Source organism: Urocitellus parryii, chromosome 2 (genome assembly GCF_045843805.1).
Source record: "Urocitellus parryii isolate mUroPar1 chromosome 2, mUroPar1.hap1, whole genome shotgun sequence".
Classification (NCBI taxonomy): Eukaryota; Metazoa; Chordata; class Mammalia; order Rodentia; family Sciuridae; genus Urocitellus; species Urocitellus parryii.
In genome coordinates, this window is record NC_135532.1 from 136,052,263 (window position 1) to 136,077,354 (window position 25,092).

Consider the following 25,092-nt stretch of genomic DNA (forward strand, 5'->3'; position numbering starts at 1 on the left):
ATGGTGAGCATTTTTTCATGTACTTATTGATTGATTGCATGTCCTCCTCTGAGAAGTGTCTGTTCAGGTCCTTGGCCCATTTATTGATTGGGTTATTTGTAATCTTATTGTCTAATTTTTTGAGTTCTTTGTATATTCTGGTTATTAGGGCTCTATCTGAAGTGTGTGGAGTAAAGATTTGTTCCCAGGATGTAGGCTCCCTGTTTATCTCTCTTATTGTTTCTTTTGCTGAGAAGAAACTTTTTAGTTTGAGTAAGTCCCATTTGTTGATTCTAGTTGTTAACTCTTGCACTATGGGTGTCCTATTGAGGAATTTGGGGCCCGATCCCACAGTATGTAGATCATAACCAACTTTTTTTTCTATCAGATGCCCTGTCTCTGATTTAATATCAAGCTCCTTGATCCATTTTGAGTTAACTTTTGTGCATGGCGAGAGATAGGGATTCAGCTTCTTTTTGATGCAAATGGATTTCCAGTTTTCCCAGCACCATTTGTTGAAGATGCTATCCTTCCTCCATTGCATGCTTTTAGCCCCTTTATCAAATATAAGATAGTTGTAGTTTTGTGGATTGGTTACTGTGTCCTCTATTCTGTACCATTGGTCCACCCGCCTGTTTTGGTACCAGTACCATGCTGTTTTTGTAACTATTGCTCTGTAGTATAGTTTGAAGTCTGGTATCGCTATACCGCCTGATTCACACTTCCTGCTTAGCATTGTTTTTGCTATTCTGGGTCTTTTATTATTCCATATGAATTTCATGATTCTTTTATCTATTTCTACAAGAAATGCTGTTGGGATTTTGATTGGCATTGCATTGAACTTATAGAGAACTTTTGGTAATATCGCCATTTTGATGATGTTGGTTCTGCCTATCCATGAGCAGGGTATATTTTTCCATCTTCTAAGGTCTTCTTCTATATCTTTCTTTAGTGTTCTGTAATTTTCATTGTATAAATCTTTCACCTCTTTTGTTAGGTTGATTCCCAAGTATTTTATTTTTTGGGGGGATATTGTGAACGGAGTAGTTTTCCTCATTTCCATTTCAGAGGATTTGTCGCTGATATACAGGAATGCCTTTGATTTATGCGTGTTGATCTTATATCCGGCCACTTTGCTGAATTCATTTATTAGCTCTAATAGCTTCTTTGTAGACCCTTTTGGATCTGCTAGGTATATAATCATATCATCTGCAAATAGTGATAATTTAAGTTCTTCTTTTCCTATTTTTATGCCTTTAATTTCTTTCGTCTGTCTAATTGCTCTGGCCAGTGTTTCGAGGACTATGTTGAACAGAAGTGGTGAGAGAGGGCATCCCTGTCTTGTACCAGATCTTAGAGGGAATGCCTTCAATTTTTCTCCATTCAGAATGATGCTGGCCTGTGGCTTATCATAGATTGCTTTTACAATGTTGAGGTATGATCCTGTTATCCCTAATTTTTCTAGAGTTTTGAACATAAAGGGATGCTGTACTTTGTCGAATGCTTTTTCTGCATCTATCGAGATGATCATATGGTTTTTATTTTTAAGTCTATTGATGTGGTGAATAACATTTATTGATTTCCGTATATTGAACCAGCCTTGCATCCCAGGGATGAATCCTACTTGATCATGGTGTATAATTTTTTTGATATGTATTTGAATCCGATTCGCCAGAATTTTATTGAGGATTTTTGCGTCAAGGTTCATTAGAGAAATTGGTCTGTAGTTTTCTTTCTTTGAAGTGTCTTTGTCTGGTTTCGGAATCAGGGTGATGTTGGCCTCGTAGAATGAATTTGGAAGTTCTCCCTCTTTTTCTATTTCCTGAAATAGCTTGAAAAGTATTGGTGTTAGTTCCTCTTTAAAGGTTTTGTAAAACTCTGCTGTATACCCATCCGGTCCTGGGCTTTTCTTAGTTGGTAGTCTTTTGATGGTTTCTTCTATTTCCTCTATTGTTATTGGTCTGTTTAGGTTGTCAATATCCTCCTGACTCAATCTGGGCAGATCATAGGACTCAAGGAATTTATCTATGCCTTCACTATCTTCTATTTTATTGGAGTATAAGGATTCAAAATAATTTCTGATTATCTTCTGTATTTCTGAAGTGTCTGTTGTGATATTGCCTTTTTCATCCCGTATGCTAGTAATTTGGGTTCTCTCTCTTCTTCTCTTCGTTAGCATGGCTAAGGGTCTGTCAATTTTATTTATTTTTTCAAAGAACCAGCTTTTAGTTTTGTCAATTTTTTCAATTGTTTCTTTTGTTTCAATTTCATTAATTTCAGCTCTGATTTTAATTATTTCTTGCCTTCTACTTCTTTTGCTGTTGTTTTGCTCTTCTTTTTCTAGGATTTTGAGATGAAGTATGAGATCATTTATTTGTTGGTTTTTTCTTTTTTTGAGGAATGAACTGCAAGCAATGAATTTTCCTCTTAGAACTGCTTTCAATGTGTCCCATAGATTCCGATATGTTGTGTCTGTGTTTTCATTTAACTCCAGGAAGTTTTTAATTTCCTCCTTAATGTCTTCTAAAACCCATTGATCACTCAGCAACCTATTGTTCATTCTCCAAGTGATGCTTGATTTTTCCTTCCTTCTTTTATCATTGATTTTCAGTTTCATTCCATTATGATCAGATAAGATGTATGGTATTATCTCTACCCCTTTATATTGTCTAAGAGTTGCCCTGTGACATAATATATGGTCTATTTTTGAGAAGGTTCCATGTGCTGCTGAGAAAAAAGTGTAACTACTTGATGTTGGGTGGTATAGTCTATATATGTCAATTAAGTCTAGGTTGTTAATTGTGTTATTGAGATCTATAGTTTCCTTATTTAACTTTTGTTTGGAAGATCTGTCCAGTGGTGAGAGAGGTGTGTTGAAGTCTCCCATGATTATTGTATGGTGGTCTATTAGACTCTTGAACTTGAGAAGAGTTTGCTTGATGAACACAGCTGCACCATTATTTGGGGCATATATATTTATGATTGTTATGTCTTGTTGGTGTATGGTTCCCTTGAGCAGTATGAAGTGTCCTTCTTTGTCCCTTTTGATTAACTTTGGTTTGAAATCTATTTTATTAGATATGAGTATGGACACTCCTGCTTGTTTCCGCAGTCCATATGAGTGGTATGATTTTTCCCAGCCTTTCACCTTCAGTCTATGAATATCTTTTCCTATCAGATGCGTCTCCTGTAGACAGCATATTGTTGGGTCTTGTTTTGTGATCCATTCTACTAGCCTGTGTCTCTTAATTGGTGAGTTTAAGCCATTAACATTTAGGGTTATTATTGAGATATGGTTTGTTCTTCTATCCATATTTGTTTATTGATGTTACTAACTCTGATTTGTTATCCTCTTTGACTACTTTCCCCCCTTTACTGTCCTATCTCCCATTGTTGGTTTTCAATGTTATTTTCCATTTCCTCTTCCTGTAATGTTTTGCCAAGGATTTTTTGAAGAGATGGTTTTCTAGCTGCAAATTCTTTTAACTTTTGTTTATCGTGGAAGGTTTTAATTTCATCTTCTAATCTGAAGCTTAATTTCGCCGGATACACGATTCTTGGTTGGAACCCATTTTCTTTCAGTGTTTGAAATATGTTATTCCAGGATCTTCTAGCTTTCAGAGTCTTGTTGAGAGATCAGCTGTTATCCTGATTGGTTTACCCCTAAATGTAATCTGCTTCCTTTCCCTTGTAGCTTTTAAAATTCTCTCCTTATTCTGTATGTTGGACATTTTCATTATAATGTGTCTAGGTGTGGATCTCTTATGATTTTGCACATTCGGCATCCTGTAGGCTTCTAGGATTTGGGATTCTGTCTCATTCTTCAAGTCTGGGAAGTTTTCTCGTATTATTTCACTGAATAGACTTTTTATTCCTTTGGTTTGGAGCTCTGTGCCTTCCTGTATCCCAATGACTCTTAAATTTGGTCTTTTGATATTATCCCATAATTCTTGGATGTTCTGCTCATGGTTTCTTAGCAGACTTGCTGCGCTGTCTATGTTCTTTTCCAGTTGAAATACTTTGTCTTCATTGTCTGATGTTCTCTCTTCTAAGTGATCTACTCTGCTGGTAGTATTCTCGATTGAGTTTTTAAGTTGGTTTATAGTTTCCTGCATTTCTAGAATTTCTATTTGTTTGTTTTTTATTACCTCTATCTCCCTGTGAATTTGATCTTTTACTTCCTGGATTTGTTTGTCAATGTGATCTTTCATTGTCTGATTTTGCTGTCTCATGTCTTCCTTGAGACTCCAGATCATCTGAAGCATATAAATCCTGATGTCTTTATCTGACATTCCATCTGTTGCAGCTATTACCTCTTCTAAAGTTGAGTTGACCTGCATTGCTTGTGATCCTTTCTTTCCTTGTCTTTTCATACTGCTGGCGTTTCTTTCTGCTTGGTGCCACTGTTGTGTTTTTGAAATTTACCCCCTATTTATTTATGTTGCTCTTGTATAGTTGGGAAGTCTCCCTTGCAGGGCGGGTATTGGCTGTGCTCCTCCTCTAATTATGGTGGTCTGTCTACCCCGCTGATCGGTCGCAGGTCTGCCCCCGCTGCGGGCACGGGTGGTGGCTTTGCTCTGCCCCCACTCCAATTGTGGTAACGTAACTACCACGCCCTGGGATCGTTGGTCCTGATCTGGATGTGGGTGGCGGCTCAGCTGGGCCCCCACTCCAATTGGTGTGACGAGTCTACCGCACTGGCAGACCTCTAGGCTGGTGGGTCGCAGTTCTGCACAGCCCCCACTCCCAATGGGGATACCTAACTACCTTTCCAACGGGTCGCTGAGCCCCCTCCGGACCCGGGTGGCGACCCTGCTCCACCCTCACTCCAACCAGTGTGATGCGACTGCCTCGGTGTTACATGTCCACCACGCTGGCAAGCTACCTGGCCTGTCTTGCCAGTTGGCGGCAGGTCTGCCTGCCCTGCTTGCTCGGATGGCAGCTCTGCACAGCCCCTACTCCAAATGAGGTTACTTGGCTACCGCGTCGCGGAATCGCTGGTCCTATTCTAGGCGTGGGCGGCTGCTCTCTTCAGCCCCAGCTGCGTTTGGGGTGTCATGGTACCACGCCGGCGGGTCACTTGGCCTGCTCTGGGCGCAGGAGGAAGCTCCACTCTGCCCCTACAACACCCCGCTGGACCCTGATTGAGAAGCAGTCACCGACGGTTCCCTAGCCTTGGGCCAAAGCAGCTTAGGTAGCCGGAACCCCGCCTCTCTGATCCTGATACACTCTCCGCTGGGAGCTGGCTCCAGGGAGCCACCCCACGGGTTCCCCAGCCCTAGGCCAAAACTGTTCCAGGAGTTAGAACCCAGTCGCCCCAAGCTCAGCGCACGCTCCACTTGGAGCTGGCCTCCACCGGCAGTCTCCGCAGTTTCCTCAGACCTGGGCCAGGTTAGCCCCGGGAACCAGAATCCAGCTGCTCAGTGCCCGGCGCACGCCTTGCCAGGCACGAGCCTCTAGGAGTATTCTCCACAAGAACCCCCGCCCCGAGCCTGAGCAAGAACTCTGTCTGCTAGACGCAGGCAAATACCAGCCTGAAATCACCTGTTCCGTAGTTGAATGGGCTGAGATCAGTAGAACACGGGGATGATTACATCATCTCTCCGAAATGGCGGCTGCTGTTCTCCACTGTGGTCCGACCGGTGTCTGGAACCAAACTGGGCCGCTTCTCTCCTCTGTTTCAAAGCCGGAACTCAGCACTAAGGGCTCCGATGTACCACTGGCGGGAGCCCCCCTGGATCCGTATCGCTGTTCCCCCGCTCCGGCACCCTGCCGCTCCCCGGCGCTCACCACAGACTCCAGCCTCTGGGCGATCGCCTGTCAGGCTATGCGACCCTCCGTGCAGGGAAATGGAGCTCTCAGAGCCGAACTTCGCACGATGGAAATCTGTCCACTAGATTCTGGAGCACCTCAATTTCACTGGAACTTCCCAAAGATATCCTTCAGCCGTTTTGCATCGTCTTTCTCCCACTTAGTGACGCGGCGCCCTGGGGTGATGCAGTCCCTTCGCCGCCATCTTCTTCGGAGAGCAATTACTCCTTTTTCTGAGTGTATAAGTTGCTGAGTCACAATGGTCATACAGTCACGTATATACATACAGCAATAGTAGTGTCTATTTTATTCTGCTGTCCTTCCCTTCCCCTTCTCCCCTCCCCTCACTTCTCTCTACCCAATCTAATGGGGCACATTTCTTTCCCCCCCCTCACATCTTCATACATGTAATCTGTATAACAATGAGGGTCTCCTTCCATCTTCCATGCAATTCCCATTCTCCCTTCTTTTCCCTCCTACCTCTCTTCCCTGTCTAGAGGTAATTTTCTTCTCATGCTTTTCCTCCCTACCCCATTTTGAGTCACCTCCCTTATATCAGAGAAGACATCTGGCATTTGTTTTTTTGTGATTGGCTAACTTCACTTAGCATAATCTGCTCTAATGCCAAATCTATTTCCCTGCAAATGCCATGATCTTGTTATGTTTTTTAGTGCTGAGTAATATTCCATTGTGTATAAATGCCACATTTTTTTTTATCCATTTATCCATTAAAGGACATCTAGGTTGGCTCCACAGTCTAGCTATTGTGAATTGTGCTGCTATAAACATTGATGTGTCTGTGTCCCTGTAGTATGCTGTTTTTAGGTCTTTTGAGTATATTCCGAGAAGAGGAATAGCTGGGTCAAATGGTGGGTCCATTCCCAGCTTTCCAAGGAATCTCCATACTGCTTTCCAAATTGGCCACACCAATTTGCAGTCCTACCAGCAATGTATGAGTGTACATTTTCCCCAAAATCCTCGCCAGCACTTGTTGTTGTTTGACTTCATAATGGCTGCCATTCTTACTGGAGTGAGATGGTATCTTAGAGTAGTTTTAATTTGCATTTCTCTGATTGCTAGAGATGGTGAGCATTTTTTCGTGTATTTGTTGATTGACACACTTCTGAGAAGTGTCTGTTCAGATCCTTGTTAATTATTTAGATCAAGAAACATCCCTCTTTTCCTATCTTAGGCTTTGGCCCCTGAAACTGGGCTCCTACCTCTGACTATTGACTAGAGCATCTCTAACAGGTTCAATGTGTTACTACTTAATTAAATACTCCCATCTTCATTTTATTTAGATTTGATGACATTAAAGCTTTCTCCTTCCTTTAAAACTCCTTCAGTTTTTGAATCAACAGTCTTTCTCTTCCCATTTTTCTAATTGATTCCTTTTAAGTCACATCTGTGAACTGACTTCTTTCAGTTCCTTATGTGTTGGTGGGTCAAAGGATCCAGTTCTCGGCCTATTTTGCTTTTGCTTTGCAACATCTTAGATGAAGGAACACATTTGACTTCAATCACTACAAGCTATCTGATGAGTTCAGAAATGAAGTGCAGGGTCTCTCTCAGGCACTGGCCACTGGATGTTGCCATCTCGCTATCCCCTAAGTGAATCAGAAATAAGATGTCTCCAATCAGCTTGCTGCCTAACTGGGTTACTCCCACAGGCTCACTATGTTTCTAAGCTAGAAGTCTGGGTTTCTGCCTTGAATTTACTCTCTTATTCCTTTAACATCCATATTTCATCCACTGACAGTTCTATCAATTCTCATGGTGACCCGTTTTGTGTAAGGAACTCCCCTCTGTTTTCACTCTTGGTGCTTTGGTGCCACTTTAATCTCCTTTCTTTGAGTTTATTGTTCTGACCTCCAACTCACCTCATCCCCTTACTTCCATTCTCTATCTGTAAACTGCTACTGATCTTCCTAATAATGCAGATCTGCCCTCATGCTGCCATGATTGAATATTTACAATGGTTGTCATTGTCTACAAAACAACCAAACAATGATTCTTGCTTTAATTTTGCCATGCTTTTCCCCTTCACATGCCTACATCTGGCAGCAAGCCTCACTAATTTTATCTACTTTAATGTGCCATGTTGCTTTGTACCTCTGTGAATTTGTCCACTGGACCAAGCATGCCCATCCTTTCTACCTGTATAGTTCCCTGGCATCTTTTGAACATGTTTTCAAAGAACCTATTGGGAAAAATTATACAATTGCTTTGTATATCTCTGATATTCTCAATTCCCAAACAAGCAAATATCATCGTCCAAGTACTCAGTTTGCATTTTAAACAATCTGCTTCCAAGGCAACTAAATGCTTAAGATGGCAAACCTCATCTCTGCGATGTGGTTGGCTATCTTTGTTCATTTATATGCTAATTCAAATGGAAAGCAATATGATGTAATGATGATGGTGATTCCAGAACACTGTGTGCCTAATACCTTTCTAATATATAATTTAATATTGTAATTCAGGGACCAGCAGTAAAATTTGATTCCTTCTTTAGTTTTGCAAATCTGTTAATTATTTCCTTAAGGAAATAGTGTCAAACATTGACTTCTCAGTTGAAAAGGGACACCAAGCGTCTTAAAATCTGTTGTGGCTCATTGGTCCTCTTAGCTATATACACAAATGTTGGAGAAAGTTAAATGACTATGTAAAACAAGAAGAAAAAAAAAAAGAATGATAGAATATAATGTGGAACTCTGCCCACTAACCATAGAATAAACTATTCCCTTACTTTATTAAAAAAACCACTCTTTAATTATAAGATTCACTGAAAGAGTGACACTAAAAGAATGTTTTAATAGGAATTCATAATCAAAACATTTGGCTAGTGATTCTTTGCAGCACTAATGGACTAATGGTTTTATTAATTACTTAACGAACATTAAATTGACTTTAAATCCCTTCCTATGCAGACAGTGTATTTCATTATTTCCACTTACTAAATATAGACTATATACTAAATTTTTAAGTTCCTAGAAATTCCCATTAGTTACATGAAGATGGAGGTCATATGAGGACCTTTTTAATTCATCTTTTTCCTAGGTTATGATTAATATTAACAAATATGTCTATTTTCGCATTACCTTACTGTCATGCTTTCAAAAAATTCAGGTAATTTAAATGCAAAAAAACCTCTAAATTTAAATGAGTCCCTGTTCTCTAGGACACACACATTATCAGCTTTGCTGGAGTGATGTCTTTGAAAGTGGCTGGAAAGTAATCCATATTAAACCGTCATAACACCATGATAAGATCTCTTAGCCAAACCATTCATGAAGCATCTATCTTCTACTGTCTTAATCTATTGTTACCAACTGTGATTTGTCTCTGCAACTGGAGTTTAAACTTGTAAAGGACAAGTATCTCATATATCTTGATACTTCCAAGGCAACTGGAAAAACCCTGCACATAGCAGGCCCAGTCTAAATACTTATTAATTTATTGTATTCAATACACAAATAATTAGAATAACATGTTCAGAAAGAGCTGAGATTACTATGATTATTAAGGGAGATAAGTTCTTTCAAATGGTGGGGATGGCAAGAGAAAAATTAAAAGTAAAACCTATAGTTTAGTGTGAAGGTGTTAGGGTCTGTAAAGTCAAGTCAAGATGGCGCCTGGCATTTTGCCAGAGGGAGTGGTTTGTGAAGTAACGCCAAGTAGCCATGAAGTGTGGAGATTCCTTATTGGTTGACTGCTGTATTTAGTTTATGTTAATTAAGTTAAGCTGTGTATTCAGTTATGTATATATACCCCTCCTGTCCTACAATAAAGGGCTCCCACTCCTGCTGTATCAATCTACACAAGTTGCTCATCACCCCCTGGTTATTTTGCTGCAGTCCGGCTGCAGCATGAAGGGAATGTAATCATATTTCTTTTAAAGAATGAAGCATGTGCAAATGTTTTAAAAGAAAAAAAGTCACAACATACAAGAGACTTAAATGAAAACCTTTGAAATTTTATATAGTATTTTTTTAAAGTTCCACAAAAGACAAATCAGCAGGAATACATGATTCTTTGGAAATAAAAGTAAAGGAATCAAAAATTCTATCCATATTTCTATCATAAACGCAAGACTTTGGGCCTATGAAGTAATGGACACCAAGACTATCTATTTCCACTCTCAGGTGTAGGCTTTATATCCGAGATATTGGTTAGTCAAGGAAATCTCAGAGAACTAGAGAGATCTAGACCTCTTCCATATTCAAGAATTCCGATGTATCAATTAGTTATCTAAGTATCAGAAAACAATCTTGGGATCATCCAAGAAGTATGTATTTCTAACTTACAAGTCTGGGGATCCACTAGTGTGGCTCTATTTCATATTTCAAGTCTTCAGGTTGTTCCATTAACTCCACTGTATCCTGTAGGTGTGTATGTTGGGGTATTTTGCTCCAGGAGTCTCACTCTGGGTCTAAGGCTGAATTATCTACTCCTACTCATGATATGTTCCAATTTTGACAATGTAGAAGAACAAGCACACAAACTCAACTGGACAGACATATTTCAAGCCTTTACTGAAAGCCGACAGCATTCTGTTGGCCAAGTCACATGACAAAGTCCAATGTCTGGGTGTGGAAAACACATGCTATTCACTACTGAGGCTGTGTAGAAGAGTGTGACGGAGCAGTGAGGAATGAATGCCCATAACTTAAGCTCTCATACCTAGTGTATTGTAAATACCCGAAAGTCTGGAACAACTGATATAAAATTTTAATATATCTGAATTATATTAATAAATGAACACTCTTAGCAAACACACAAACACAATAGTGGCTTGGATGAGCTTTTTTTTGGAGATATCAAAATTCCAAATATTAAAATAATCTTGAATGTACAGTATGAATCAAATAGGCTTCCATATCTAGCATTTCTTTCCAAATAGACTAATTTTGAAACTTCATAACCCTTAATTGCTAGCATTGTAAGGGAAAAATTTTAGTAGGCAAAATCTATTAAAATGAAGTTATTTCTTTATTTTCTAAAAAGTTATTACTTTTTTGCATCAAAAATGCAAGCTCAAGTCTTAAAATATACTCATTCATGCTTGGGGGTGTGGGTAAGTCTATAGACTTTAGTGACTTATAGCAGGTGTGTTTTACCTACTATGTTTGATAATGATGCAATAAATACAGAAGTAATGAATATCCAAGAGAAAAGTTGTCCATAAAACAAAAAGACTCTTTAATGGCAAGAACAGATCTTTCATTTTTGTAAACTTGATTCTGTAGATAAGGCATAATGTGAAAATAAAAGACAGTCTTGGGCTGGGGATGTGGCTCAAGCGGTAACGCACTTGCCTGGCATACGTGGGGTGCTGGGTTCGATCCTCAGCACCACATACAAAGATGTTGTGTCCGCGGAAAACTAAAAAAAATAAATAAATATTTAAAAAATTCTCTCTCTCTCTCTCTCTCTCTCTCTCTCTCTCTTTAAAATAAATAAATAAATAAACAAATAAATAAATAAACAATAAAGACGTTGTTGTGTCCACCAAAAACTGAAAACTAAATATTAAAAAATTCTCTCTCTTTCTTTCTCTCTCAAAAAAAAAAATACAGTCTTATAAGGAATGAATAAATAAAAGCAGTTTTGCTTTTGAGAAAGCATGCTGGGAAAGGAGAGGATTAATAGTGCAATTTACCTATTGGCCTAGATGTCACTAAGCGAAGAGTGGACATCACTCAGGTCCTATTTGTCTATGATTAAAGTTCTATTAAAACGTTTTAGGATCATTAAGGGTAGGGTAATAAAAGTATTTTTAATAATGTAATCCAAATGGTTTAAGTCCTCAATAATTAACTTATTTAATCAATGAATATTTGTAAGTATTTACTCTGTTCCAGGTAGTATGGTTAAGGCACTTGAATACTACAGCCCCTGTTAGGGGTTCACATTTTTGATGAGAAAGGCACAATATTTAAATTTAAAAAAAAACAATATTTAAAGGGATGAATGTTATAATGAAATGGAAAATAGTTTGATGTACTGAAGTGTAGCTGGGTAGTTACTTTGATTTCCTGATTGCACAGGCATCTTAAGAGGCTGGTATTTAAATTGGGAAGAGAGAAGAGAGGCATATAAAATTAAGGAACAGCATTTTTGGGAATAGGGGCACTTTGTGAGTAGGTAATAATATGGAAATGAGTTTTGCTTGTTTAAAGAATTAAAAGAAGGCTAGGTGGGGTGGCTGGAGTATACTGAGAGAGGAAGAGATAAGAGATAAGGGACTGGTTTGTTGTGTGAGCTTTATAAAGCAGCATAAGGAGTTTGTATTCACTATAAGTGTGATGAGAGATGTTTGAACAGAATGACTGCATTTGACTTTTATTTTTAAAAAGAAATTAAGGCTGTTGCTTAAGAATTAAATTTTAAAAGAAGAGGAGCAATCTCAAAGGAAGGTCATCATGACTTTGACTTAAGTTGTGAAGAGTAGATGAGTAATGTGTCATTTCAGAATATGTTCTATGGAATGAATTCACAAGACTTGTTGTTAAGACCACATAAGCCAGCTATACCACTCCTCTGTGTAACCCAAAGAAATCAAACTTTAGAGATCTCTGCATACCTTTGCTTACTGCACCATAGTTCGCAATAGCCAAGTTATCAAATCAGCCTAGATAGGTGCCTATAGGTGGATAAATGGATAAAGAAAACATGTATACACACACACACACACACACACAACACTTGAGTATGATTCAGTCATAAAGCATGAAATATGAACCATGTCACTTGCAGGAAAATGAATGAAAGTGGAGGAAATCTCATGTTAAGCAAAATAAGTCAGATATAGAAAGATAAGTATTGCAAGTTTTCACTCAGATGTGGAATCTAGAGGGAGAAAAGATGACATGAAAGTAGAAAGGAAACTCGTAGAGAAGAGGAAGGAGACGGGGTGAAGAGGAATGTGAGAGACGGCAATGGCTAGTGTATGTGTACTTCACATAGATATTATTAAAAGACCATGACATTGAAGGAGATCACCTAGGTGAATGTTTTAAAATGGTTCAAGAATGAGCCATAGAATACTTCAATATTTGGAAATTTGATCAAAAACAGAGAACTAGTAAAGTATACATAGAAGAGATCCATGTATTATGATAAAAAAAAAGAGGTAACATACCACGTTACAACAACCAAGAGAAGAAAAAAATTTCAAGAAGGAGAAACACAAAGAGCTGTCAAAATGGCAAGGAGAAAAGAATTGAAAAATGGCTACCACTTAGAGTCTCAGCAAGAGAGAGAGGGCAGATACAAACTAGTATGACTCAAGGAGTGTTCCTAGAACACTTTATATGGAGGTATCATCTAGGTATGAAGCAATCATAAAAACCAGAGGGCAAAGTGGTTAATCGAATGTGAAAAGTATCCTAAAGAGAAGACGGTTATTTAAAAAAAAATGCCATTAGTCTAGGAACACATCAGCTTATAGGTCACTGTGAAGAAGAAGATGAAGAATTAAATATCCCCATCTAACTCTTACCCTGGCCTCTCTTCTGCTAATGGTATCCACTGGCTGAAGCAAACTTCACAGATCTGCTTACCAGAGTACAAAGCAGTTGAAGAGGACATGAGAAAGTCCTAGAGGGTCAAATGAGCTATATGGCCCATAACTACTCAATTTGCCAATATTCACATTTTGACTAGGTTTTACTAGAAAAATGTCATAGATTCATCAAAATATGAACTGAGTTGAAGTGAATTTGAAGTAAGGATTCTTCATTAATAATTTCTTCTTGGAACTGGGCTCCAAGGCACACATCTGTAATCCCAGCAACTAGGGAGGCTGAAGCAGGAGGATCATGAGTTCCAAGCTAGCCTTGGCAATTCAGCATGTCCCTAAGTAACCTAGTGAGCCCTGTTTCAAAATTAAAAAAATACAAAAAGGTTGAAGATGTGGCTCAGTGTGTAAGCACCCCTCTGTTCAATCCCTGGTCCCCCCCCAAAAAAAATTCTGGATGTAAATTATATATAAGAGGATGTGAATTTACTAAGGTAAGACTTGGGGACAACTAAGGATTCTTCTTGTTGTTTTAGACAGGATACAGCAAATAATGTATGCTAAGGGAAAGAAATGATCTAACAGAAAAGAAGAAATAATTGAGAAATATAGAAGCCAGCAATAATTACAAAAGCAAAGCTCTTGAGATAATAAAATCAAGTCATGAAAATAAGGGGACAGTTTGGTTTATGAAAAGAACAAAAGCAACTTATATGTATTTGAAAAAAGGAAAGGCAAAATTGTGTGACTAGAGATGGGTAGTTTGGTTTGTTGCAGACTCAAAAAAATAAGGAAGTTTTCTTACTATATCTGTTTCTTAGCCATTGAGTGTGAGTGAGGGATACAGTGGACAAGGGGAAAAGACAAAGAATGAGAAAACTTTTTTTAAGACAAAGGGAAAATAGACATAATAGGGTCATGCCATCAGATTTCTTAGGATTGGTAAGTGCCTATTTGAAGTCTGAATCTAAACTGAGGCAGTTAATAAATGCAGTTTGCCAATCATGTTTAATAAAGAGAGAAAAAAGGAAGTAAAGGTTTTTGTAGGGAGAATTAAACCATAGATTCTAAGTGTACGAGGCAGGATAAGAGGACATAAACTGTTACTGAGCATGAGGAAGTGACAGGTCAACTTGTTAGTGGTCTCTAAGAGGAAAAAGGAATGCTGATGAAGGCATGTTACAGTACCTGAGCCAGAAGACAAGATTAGGAGGTGGCAAGAAGGGAGACTGGCACAAGGTTTTGTTCTTTATATCATTAAAGACGATATCCAATGTGATGTGACTAAAGGGATGTGAAGGAGAAAAAATGGAGAAACCAAGAAACCAGGGCTCTGGGAGGATCATGAATCTTGCCATGAATGTTTTTATACATAATAGTAAAATGTATACAGCGAATGAGGCAAGGCAGTAAGTATATAATACGGTTGAAGGGAATAGCTGTGTCAAGTCTTGGGATTTGGATGAGAAAGGGCAGGAAGTTATTTGGAAGAAGCAAACAATGAGCAAGGAGGATTTGTTTCCCAAAGCCAGGATTTAAGGTATGTTAAATGTGAGAGAGAGTAGAGAGGAAGGTGGATGGAAGAGGGAGGAGGGCAAGGCACTTTAGCTGAATGGATTGATTTGGGGTAGGAAGGGGAGCTTCTGAGATCTGGTTAGAAATATAGAGATCTTTGCTTTTGATAGTGATAATCAGCCATCCGCAGAACTCAAGAAAGGAAAAAGGGATTGAAATTGGACCATGTAAAAAGGGATTGAAATTGGACCATAATCAGCCATCCGCAGAACTCAAGAAAGGAAAAAGGGATTGAAATTGGACCATGTAAAAGTGTAGACAGTGGCTACGGTTTGGGTATTACAAGAAGAAAACAGGAGTATGATCCTCAAATGGATTAATCCTGACAAACTCTTATAGAAAACTGGGTCACTAATTTCAGTTGAAAGTATGGAATCACAATCTCTTGTATAGAAAAGAACTAGTATCAACATTAAGGAGTTTGTTCAGATCAATTTTTAGGACTGTTGCATATAGAATACAGAGTCTACATAAATAAGTTTTTTTATAATTAACACAAAGACTCCACAGAAGCAGTTTCATGTGGGTCTAGAGGATAAAACTAAAATACCTGGCAGAGAGTGATACTCCACACATATTTGTTTGAAGAACAACAGATACACATGTTCTTCTGCATCAGCCCTGTAGTTGAAATCTGCTGCTTCTAAACCATCTGAAAGAGACATTTTGCCCCAGGTCTGTTTCTCCTGCTCTCTGCAATATTGTCTGGGTGCTCCCCTACAGGCAGACTGCCACCATCTCTGCTGAGGCTTCCCAGCCCAGCCTGAGTTCAAGGCACTGATGGAGAGTATGATGCTGTCTTTGCCCCTCCTCTCTGATACACTCATGCTTCTGGGAGGCTTCTGAGGGTCTTTCTTCAAACTGCACACTGTAAAATCATTCTGTACTTGCACTGATTATTGGGAAACTAGACACTCTGTCCTCACCATCCCCTCTTCCCTTTCTCCTTGGGTATTTCTGTTGTGTGTGTGCTTGCTGGCAGGTTCTGTTCTTGCCAGTACCATCTTTATCCTGAACATCAAATCATGCAAATGTATTGTTTACAATCACTTACCCAACACATCTGTTTCTTGATTAGATTTAAAAAATTTAATAAGAAGCATATTATTTGATCAAGATACCTAAAAGTTATCATTTGTCTAATGTTTATGCCAACTTACTGTACATGATAGTGAAAAGGAATATATTTGTATCAATTATTTCCTGAGGCCACTGCATAGCAAAGATTTTTTATTAGAATTTGAAATCCATCCACCTGTTTTTTTTCTAAATTACAATATTTTGCTATTCTTGTTGTAATGCCTAAACAAGGAATGGTTGAGAGGAAGACACATGTAAATGATCCTAATAAAAGTAATTTTTAAACTAATGATCAAATCTAAATGAACCTGATTTGATAAGAATTTTTAGCTCTTTAGTAATTTATCTCAACTCTTTGGCAATTCATAGAAGTGAGGCATTTATGCAATAACATGCAAATGAACATTTTTAAAAAATTAAATAAATAGACTGATGAAAACTAGCCCTCGAATATCAGCAAAATATACTTTTATTATATAACACCTTCATACTTTTAAAGATAAAATTTTTGACCTAAGTATGATATGATCTGAAAAGAAACTTTCGATCCTTAACTTTTCTAGAATTATAATCATTTTTAAATTCACTTAGAACACTAAACAATGAACTGAGAATATAGAAGAAAGTTAGCCACATCATTTTAATCTAATGATCCAATAAGGCTGTGAGGAGTATGACATTTTATATATCTGGTGAAATCATTCAACTTACTAGGTCAATTTTTTTCCTATTTACATTTTGAGTTAATACTATTGACATATTCACAAGGTTGCTGAAAGGTATGAGGAATATAAAAATTGTAATGTGGTTTAGAAATATGAAGTGCTACATGAATGCTTGAAGATGACTACCCTTCTGTAAAGAAAGCCAGAATTTCTATTTATTTCATCAATACAAAATGAAACACTCTCATTCTACTTGAGTGTTATGAAAGAGAAATCAAATCCAAATTCTCCATATAATGAAAAAATAGTTGACTTAAAATGAATGGTGACATGAAATTTACATATTTCAGCTTTTACCTGACCTTTTCATATTATCTGAAATCTTTGCCTACAATAAATGGCTACTTAGTCATCTAGAAAATCAAATTTAGTTGGGCCAAATACTTTGTAATAAAACTGTCCCATAAACTAAATAGTCCTCTGAAGAAACTATACGTGAAAAGAAATAGAAGTATTAGTTGAAATATTACCCCTTGGGGAATAATTTAAACTTATCCAGAGAATTATTTTATTGATCTTTGCAAAAATCCCTTCAGTCACTTGACCCCTTGTGTGACCTTAGATGAGTCCTGTAACTTTGAGCATCAACTTTCATAACCATAAAAGCAAGGAAGGTGATAATAACTGCCTAAACCTCACAAGGAAATTGTAATGTGATCAGATCTGTGGGTATTTATTGGATATATTTCTTGCAAGTTTGCATGTAAGGAATAAAGATGTTGAAAAATTATTGTTCTTTCTCTCTTTATTGACTTTGACTATCTTAGAAAAAGCAAAATACCCAGTTGTGCATCTACTAATCTGCTTTCTTCTAGGGGCAAACATTTAGATTTATATAATAAAATAATATAACCAAATGACATTATCATGGTTTAACTAATGGTATTTTGCAAACTTTGAAAATATCAGAAAGGATTTTAATTAGCTGTCTCTCTTGAAAGTTATTTACATAATTTGGCACCCCTCAATCTTGTTTCTCTTCCACCTTAGCCATATACACAAGTGCCAAACATGTATCTTTATTAACTGACCAAGGTAAGAGGAACTTTTTGATATGTATTTTAGCAGTTGGCTTACTTGATGTGTATTTATTAAATAAGTCTTATTTAGAAATTTTAATTCAATGTATTCAAACAATATAGAAGGACATAAAGCAAAGAGAAAGATAAATCTGACCCTGTGGATGCATAATACAAATGAGTATGCATGTGTGGATGGTATATAATAAATAAAATAGTGCATTTTATTTGAACAAAAAAGAATTATAGATGATTATCTGTAAATTACTTTTTTTATTAGTTGTTCAAAACATTACAAAGTTCTTGACATATCATATTTCATACATTTGATTCAAGCGGATTATGAACTCCCATTTTTTACCCTATATACATATTGCAGATTCACATCGGTTACACATCCACTTTTTTGCTGTAAATTACTTTTTAATTCACTTACTCATAACTTTATATTTATCTATCATCTAGTTTCTATTTGCATGACATTTTTCACAATTACATTTCCCATCCAACCTTTACAATCCTGCTCAATACAAGCAGTAGAGGAGGTACACAAGGAATGTTATTCTCAAAACCCACCATAAAAAGTGAGCATCAGGAAAGTTTGTCAGCAGATAAAATGACCTCAACCAACAACCCAGGGTCAGAAAAACATAACTTTCCATTGGAGAGAGTGTAGTAAAAACAAAAGTGGCCAAATCATAACAATCTGGAAGTTGTGTTTCCTAAACACAAGAAATTAGGTAGAAGTCCAAAGTTTTTAGCAAAGCTCCAGTCAGAGGTGGTATATGGGGCAGAGTGGGGAAAGAAAGATATTGGGATTCTAGAACCAGGAAGAAGTATCAAACATAATATGTATTCTTCTGTTCCCTCAAATGTGTCTAGCTCTTCCCCTCTCAAAACCTTCAAATATATATATATTTTTTCTCTGTCAGAATATACTTCTGTCATCTTTCTGGTTGAGTCTCTTGTTCATCCTTCAGATACTTTCCTCAGAGAAGCCAGGACTCTATGAGCTATATCATTTACCCCTAATAGGCTCATTTAGCATTTGTTGCATAACAGAATATCCCACTCTAAGTGGCTTCAATAAGAACCACTCATTTATTTCACTCAAAATGCTGTTGGACAATAGTCTGGGTGAGGTTCAGCGGCTCTCCCTTGGGCTCAACCACATCTCTGTACTCGGACACTGGTTCTGCAATCAATTGAACCAGTATGTGCTTGGTCCTGAGTGATTCCTTTCACATATTTGAGAGTTGGCTGGCTGCACAATAGGACATTTCTATGCTCTTCCACAGTGTCTCATTCTGGTGGGCACACTGGGATCTCTTAGTGGCTTTTCCTGAGTTTCAAATTTGAGCAAACTTCATTAAGCAAATATTACCCAAGTTCTTACTTGTATCATATTTTCTAAAGTAAAGTAAAAGTAAGGTCTAACCTGATTTAGACTCCATGTCCTGATAGAAGAGAGAAATTTTTTATGGCCATTTTTAAAAATCTACCAAACACTTTCTCAAGTATCCTAGAATTTTTTATAGCATTAGCATTTATATTATACATTTATTTGCCTAATTATTTTAAATCATCTGTATTCAATACTAGATTATAAGGCTTTAAATATCATATAAATAGAAACTATCAATTTTTCCCAACACCCTATTGAATTGACAAGGCCAGAGTCTGTCTGATAGGAGGCCTTAAAGATAGTAACTAACTAAGTTACTAAACAGTGAATCAGAACTGGAACATGCAATTAGGGTTTGAAGTGTAGTGCCGGTAATCCAGTAATGTAGGGGTTTCACTACAGATGCAGAAATAGTTCTTTCTCATGGCAGCTTAGTTTATATAAGAGAAAAGTTAATTCATTGTTATTTAATCCACTTACATTTTGGTTTTGGGGTAATATAAGCCAGAGGAAATATGTAACAATAATTACAAGTAGATCTGTAAACCTATAATGAGAAACGTCATTTTGACCAGGTTATAAGTATTCATGCAGTTTTGACAGCAATAAAAATCAGTTCCTTTCTACGGAAATGATTATTTATCTTTGGTTTAATAATATATAATTAATCACTTTCTATTTGCTCATCATGATACTAACAAAATTTCTTCAGAATAAGTAGCATTTATCCCATTTATTAACCTGATGAGATTTTTCTGATATAAAATTTCAAATTTTGAGTTTTCTGGTTCTTTTAAGAGTGACTTGTTTCTCACCTTGTCATATACTCCAGTAAGAAATTGACATATTGATATTGCTATGATGTTGGTTCAATTTATTTCTTTTAAAATAACTATTTCCAAATAATAGGAGATTCTCTAATGACTTGCCCAGATAAAGCTTAGATGGGAGACTGGCTTGTACAGGCTAAAGGTCCTGTGGCACACACATTTAACAAACATAAAAATGGAAATCATTTAAAATCTCTTTTGTCATCCTGTTATTTTATGTCAAATGTATTTTCAAAATTTAAGTATAAAAACTACAAATCAAGTTATCAATATTTTTTTTATCAAGAGCCTATTAGTTTTAACATATATTTAGTTTTGATAGCCCTAAAATAAACATATATTTTAAAATTTTTTTGAGTACTTGAATTCTGCTTTTCAATTGTATTTTGAGAAACAATTCCGGTCTGGAGAGCAAATTGCTCTATTTGCTGTTACAATTATTTTATTCTGACACTTCTGTTTGTATATAAAGATGATTAATCCAATTTTGCAAGAATTTAAACATGTTTTTCAAAGGTCCAACAGAATTTTCAAGCAAAATAACACCAAAATACAAATTACTTTTTGTTTAATTAATGTGTTCATATATAGATAACACTATCTTTTAAGTTGCAGAATTATTGAAGACAATGGAAAGTAAATTTGATTTTGTGCACATATTTGGTTTTTTAATATATTTATTTTTTAGTTGTAGATGGACATAATACCTTTATTTAGTTTTTTGTTTGTTTGTTTTTTTGTTTTGTTTTGTATGTGATGCTTAGGATCCAACCAAGTACCTCACACTTTCGAGGCAAGTGCTCTACTGCTGAGCCACCACCCCAGCCCCTATTTGTTTTATACTATCATTTACATTGAATAGGAAATATACAAACAATGAATAATGAAGATAAAAGGTTGAAATATATATTACCCTGGCTTTTCAATTAACCAGAAAGCATGCTTATTCAGCATGGTGTGGATAGATTCTCAACACACCAGGATTTTAACATAATGGAGATTTTAGCCTATCACCCCACTCCCTATCTCTTTGGTCAGTATTTCATAAGACTTATTTGTAATTCTTCAGGCTTCCTGAATAAAGAGAGTAGAAAAAAAGATCATGGCTAATAATATGGTTTAATCTCAGTTTGGAATAAAGGAGATTCCACGAGGAAAAATATAAAAAAAAAATGGATAGAATAGGCCTAAAATTCCTGGAAAGGCCAGTAACATAAGATAAAAGAATTAAGACACCTCAATATTTTCACCAAGGCTAGGACAGAAAGTTAGTCAGGAAAGGGCTAGCTGTGATTCATACAGGAGGGGAGGAGAGGGAGAGGGGAAAGAAAACCTAGCAGTGGTTCCTGGTGAGTGACACAAACTCATTAAGGCCAAGAGCAAGAGGGAGTGGGATCAGACTGACTTCAGAGAGGAAACAGAGGTTTTTTCTATCCTCTCAGCTAACAAGGAGTTAGACTTCTCAGGGAGTGGGACGCCTTTGGATAGTGTTGCCCAGTGATAGGATGCATCTGCATCCTTAAAAGGAAACGTCTAGCTGCTGGTGTGAGAATTTGTTTAAAAGATAAAATTGTAGGAGCAAGACTCACAAGAGAGCAGAATTAGAATTATGAGTTAAGCTTCTGCCTCATTAATTTTTCTAATGTTTAAGATAAATTCTGATTAAGCATAGTTAACAAAGTCCTATTTATTATTAAAAACCAAGTAACTTTTACATAGATTTATATGTTTGCCGAATTTAAGATTCCAATATGAGAGAAATAGAAAAAGAAAATAGAAATTGTGAAATAATCTCTAACTTTTAATGCACTAGCTTTCATTGTTTGAAATATTTAAAGAAACAATCCATAGAAAAAAAAATCTTATGATTGATAGTGGAAAGGCATTTTGAATTGATTGGTGAATAAATAAAGCTTCTTCAAAGAGCAAGAATACATGCAAAAGTATTAAAAATTTTATAGAAACTCTACATATTACTTGCATTCAGGTGATATTGTTATGAGAAATTACCTCTCTGAAAAAAGAAAACAACAAATAGAAAACAGACTGAGATCATTTGTATCAACTGTGGAGAAGCATCAATGAGTTCAAATAATTATCTTGGAATAATGAAATATCTTTGTGTAGCTGCCATAGAAATAATAGTTCGTATCTTTTTCACTTCCAAATCAGAAGATGTTAGAAATATTCACATAAAATAAATCAAGCTTAATACTGTATGAGCACAGTGTAAAACTTCTTATATATGCTTTTCATTCTTTGCTAGTAAGAACAAAAAGAAAAATATGCTCTTAATATTTTAGTCATTATCTTTCTACTTTGGGAGATAGTTTTTTAATTAAGTGTTTTGTAATTAAAAAAAACATTTAGGTGCAAATCCAAATTATTTATCAGTTGTGTGGCTTTTATTAATTATCTAAGTCTACTAAACCTGAATTTCCATCTGCACAATGAAAATAAAAACAATATCTAGTTCACAGGATTATTATAGTGACTAAATAAGATAGTTGTTTTTAAAGTGTTAGCACAATGCATAAATAACAAAAACCATTCCTAGGTTTTTTTATTATATATATTCAAAGAATATCAGAACAGTATTGTGATTTAAAAAGTATACCAGATCTTTGCTTTTCTAAAGTTTTCTTCAGGTTTCTGTAAAAGTTTAAGTAATTTATCTAAATTTAAAATATTTTTCATCAGAATTCATGAACATTTCAAAAATAATCCAAATATTTAAGCACCTATGAATCAAAATTGTCATAAAGATAAATATTATTTTATTTACTTAAATATTAAAACAAATGGCAGGAATTATGTTTCCTATATGTATTTCTTTATTAAAATACCATGCTTCCTCTGTTTGTTTAACAATATCTGCAAAAATCTATAACAAATGAACTTATTAAAAAATATGCTAGTTCTTCACATCTATCATTTTTAATATATTGGAGCAGAAAGCACGTTAGGATAGACAAAGGTCTCCATTCTTTGTCCTTCTCACATTTATACACTTTTCCTGTAGAATAATTTTTAGGCACTGTTAGTTAGGTGCTGTTCAAAGTTGTGCTTTAAGTTATGGATGTCTCTACTCTGTACTAATTTGTTTCTACTCCCGTTGTGGCCTGTATACATCCATACAAGTCTATGAAATGGTTGCTACCAATTTATGAGAAGTTAAATACAAAAAAATGAGAGAAATATTTAGAAACATTCTGGCAATTTGACAATGTCAAGCACATCCACAGTAGACTCCTCTCCTGAATAGGAGGTGGGTTATTTTGTGCGTGGTTTGCATTTTCAGTGTTCACAGTGGATCATGTAACAATAAGTGGGTGATTTTAATACTTCTTTTTGCAACAAATTAAAAATTATAGAAATGCCATAAGATCTTTTGTAATTCCACCATTCCTTCTATATGTATTTTACTGAAAATTAAACAGTTATGCCTTATTCACTTTTTTATTTAAGTATTTGTGTATATCAGCATGGATTTATAATTACTTATTATATGGAATGAATTATAAACAGTTTTCTTTATTCATTTTGAAGCTAAAATTCTTCAAAATTTTGTCAGTATAAAGCCAATGCATGTTTTTGTGACATGCATTTTTTATTTTTGTTCATAGTGAAACTGTTCAGATTCATGCTTTCTCTCCTCCATCTTGATATATCTCCAAGAAACACTGATTCTTTTTAAGAAGAATGTACACAGGAACTAATATCTAGGAACTTAATGTGCTCATTGCTATAAGTATTTTACTGCTGCCATACCATTTCTTGGAAAAATAAGTACATGGGTTTTCCTTTCTTTCCCTCCCTCTCTCTGTCTCGTTCTATGCACAATCTCTTACACATACACATCCTTATTTGTGTATGTGCAAGATATTGTTTTTTGTGTGTTTATTTCCTCCTATCTATGTATGTATTATAAGACAGGAATACAAACCAATACTTCTAGGTATAGTCAAATATCACAAATTTTATTCCAAATATTTCCCTTTCCATATTTGTACCTAACTTTTGCATCAGTAAGAAACTTAGATCCCATTATTCTTAGTGTGTGTAGCTATTTGCTCAGTCTCCTATGTGTCACCAAACTTTACCTGCTTCTTTCACTCTGCTGTGAGGCCATTCTCAGCAGGCCACTTAGCTGTCTGCTACTACACGGCTTTGCCTATCACTCTGAGCCATCCTCATCTGGACTGATAATACTTGCTATTCCTTCAATGCCCCTGCAGCCCTGTTCCAAAGTGATTATGACTTGGATCAGGGCTCCTCAGTGACTTTTGGTTGAATGGGAGGAATAAGGAAAAGAAAGATTTTACTCTAATTTACATATAGTCAAAAATATTCATCTGGCATTTGGTCAACAAAGGTTATACCTTTTGTAGTAGTAGTATTGAAGTAAGAATAATGGAAGTGATCTATTTCTTTTTATTGGTGCATTATGATTATACATAATAGAGGTATTCATTGTGACACATTCATACATGGGTGCCGAAGTCCAGCTGCAGAAAAATAACCAGGGGGTGATGAACAAAGTGTACTTTGATACAGCAGGAGTGGGAGCCGTTTATTGTAGGACAACAGAGGTATTTATACATTCCACACAGCTTATTTTAATTAACATAAACTAGATACAGCAGTCAACCAATAAGGAATCTCCCCACTTAATGGCTCGCTGGCGTTACTTCACAAACCACTCCCTCTGGCAAAATGCCAGGCGCCATCCAGACTTGTTTACAGACTCTAACGCATGGGTATAATGTAACTTTTGTCAGTTTAATTCCCTAGTGTATTCCCTTCTCCTCCACCACTACCTTCATTTGATGTCCTCCTTCAAGTCCACTGGTTTCTCTTCTAGTATCATGAGATCCCTGTTTATATTTTTTTAATTTATTTTCTCTCGACCTTTCACATATGAAAGAATATATATGACTCATGACTTTCAGAGTCTGACTTATTTCACTCAACATGATGTTCTTCAGTCTCTTCTATTTTCCTGAAAATGACATAATGCTGTTCTTTTTTTGTGGCTGAACAAAGTTCCATTGTGCATATATCACATATTCTTTACCCATTCATCTGTTGATGGATGCCTAGGCTGGCTGTCTAACTTGGCCATTGAGAATTGTGCTGCTATAAA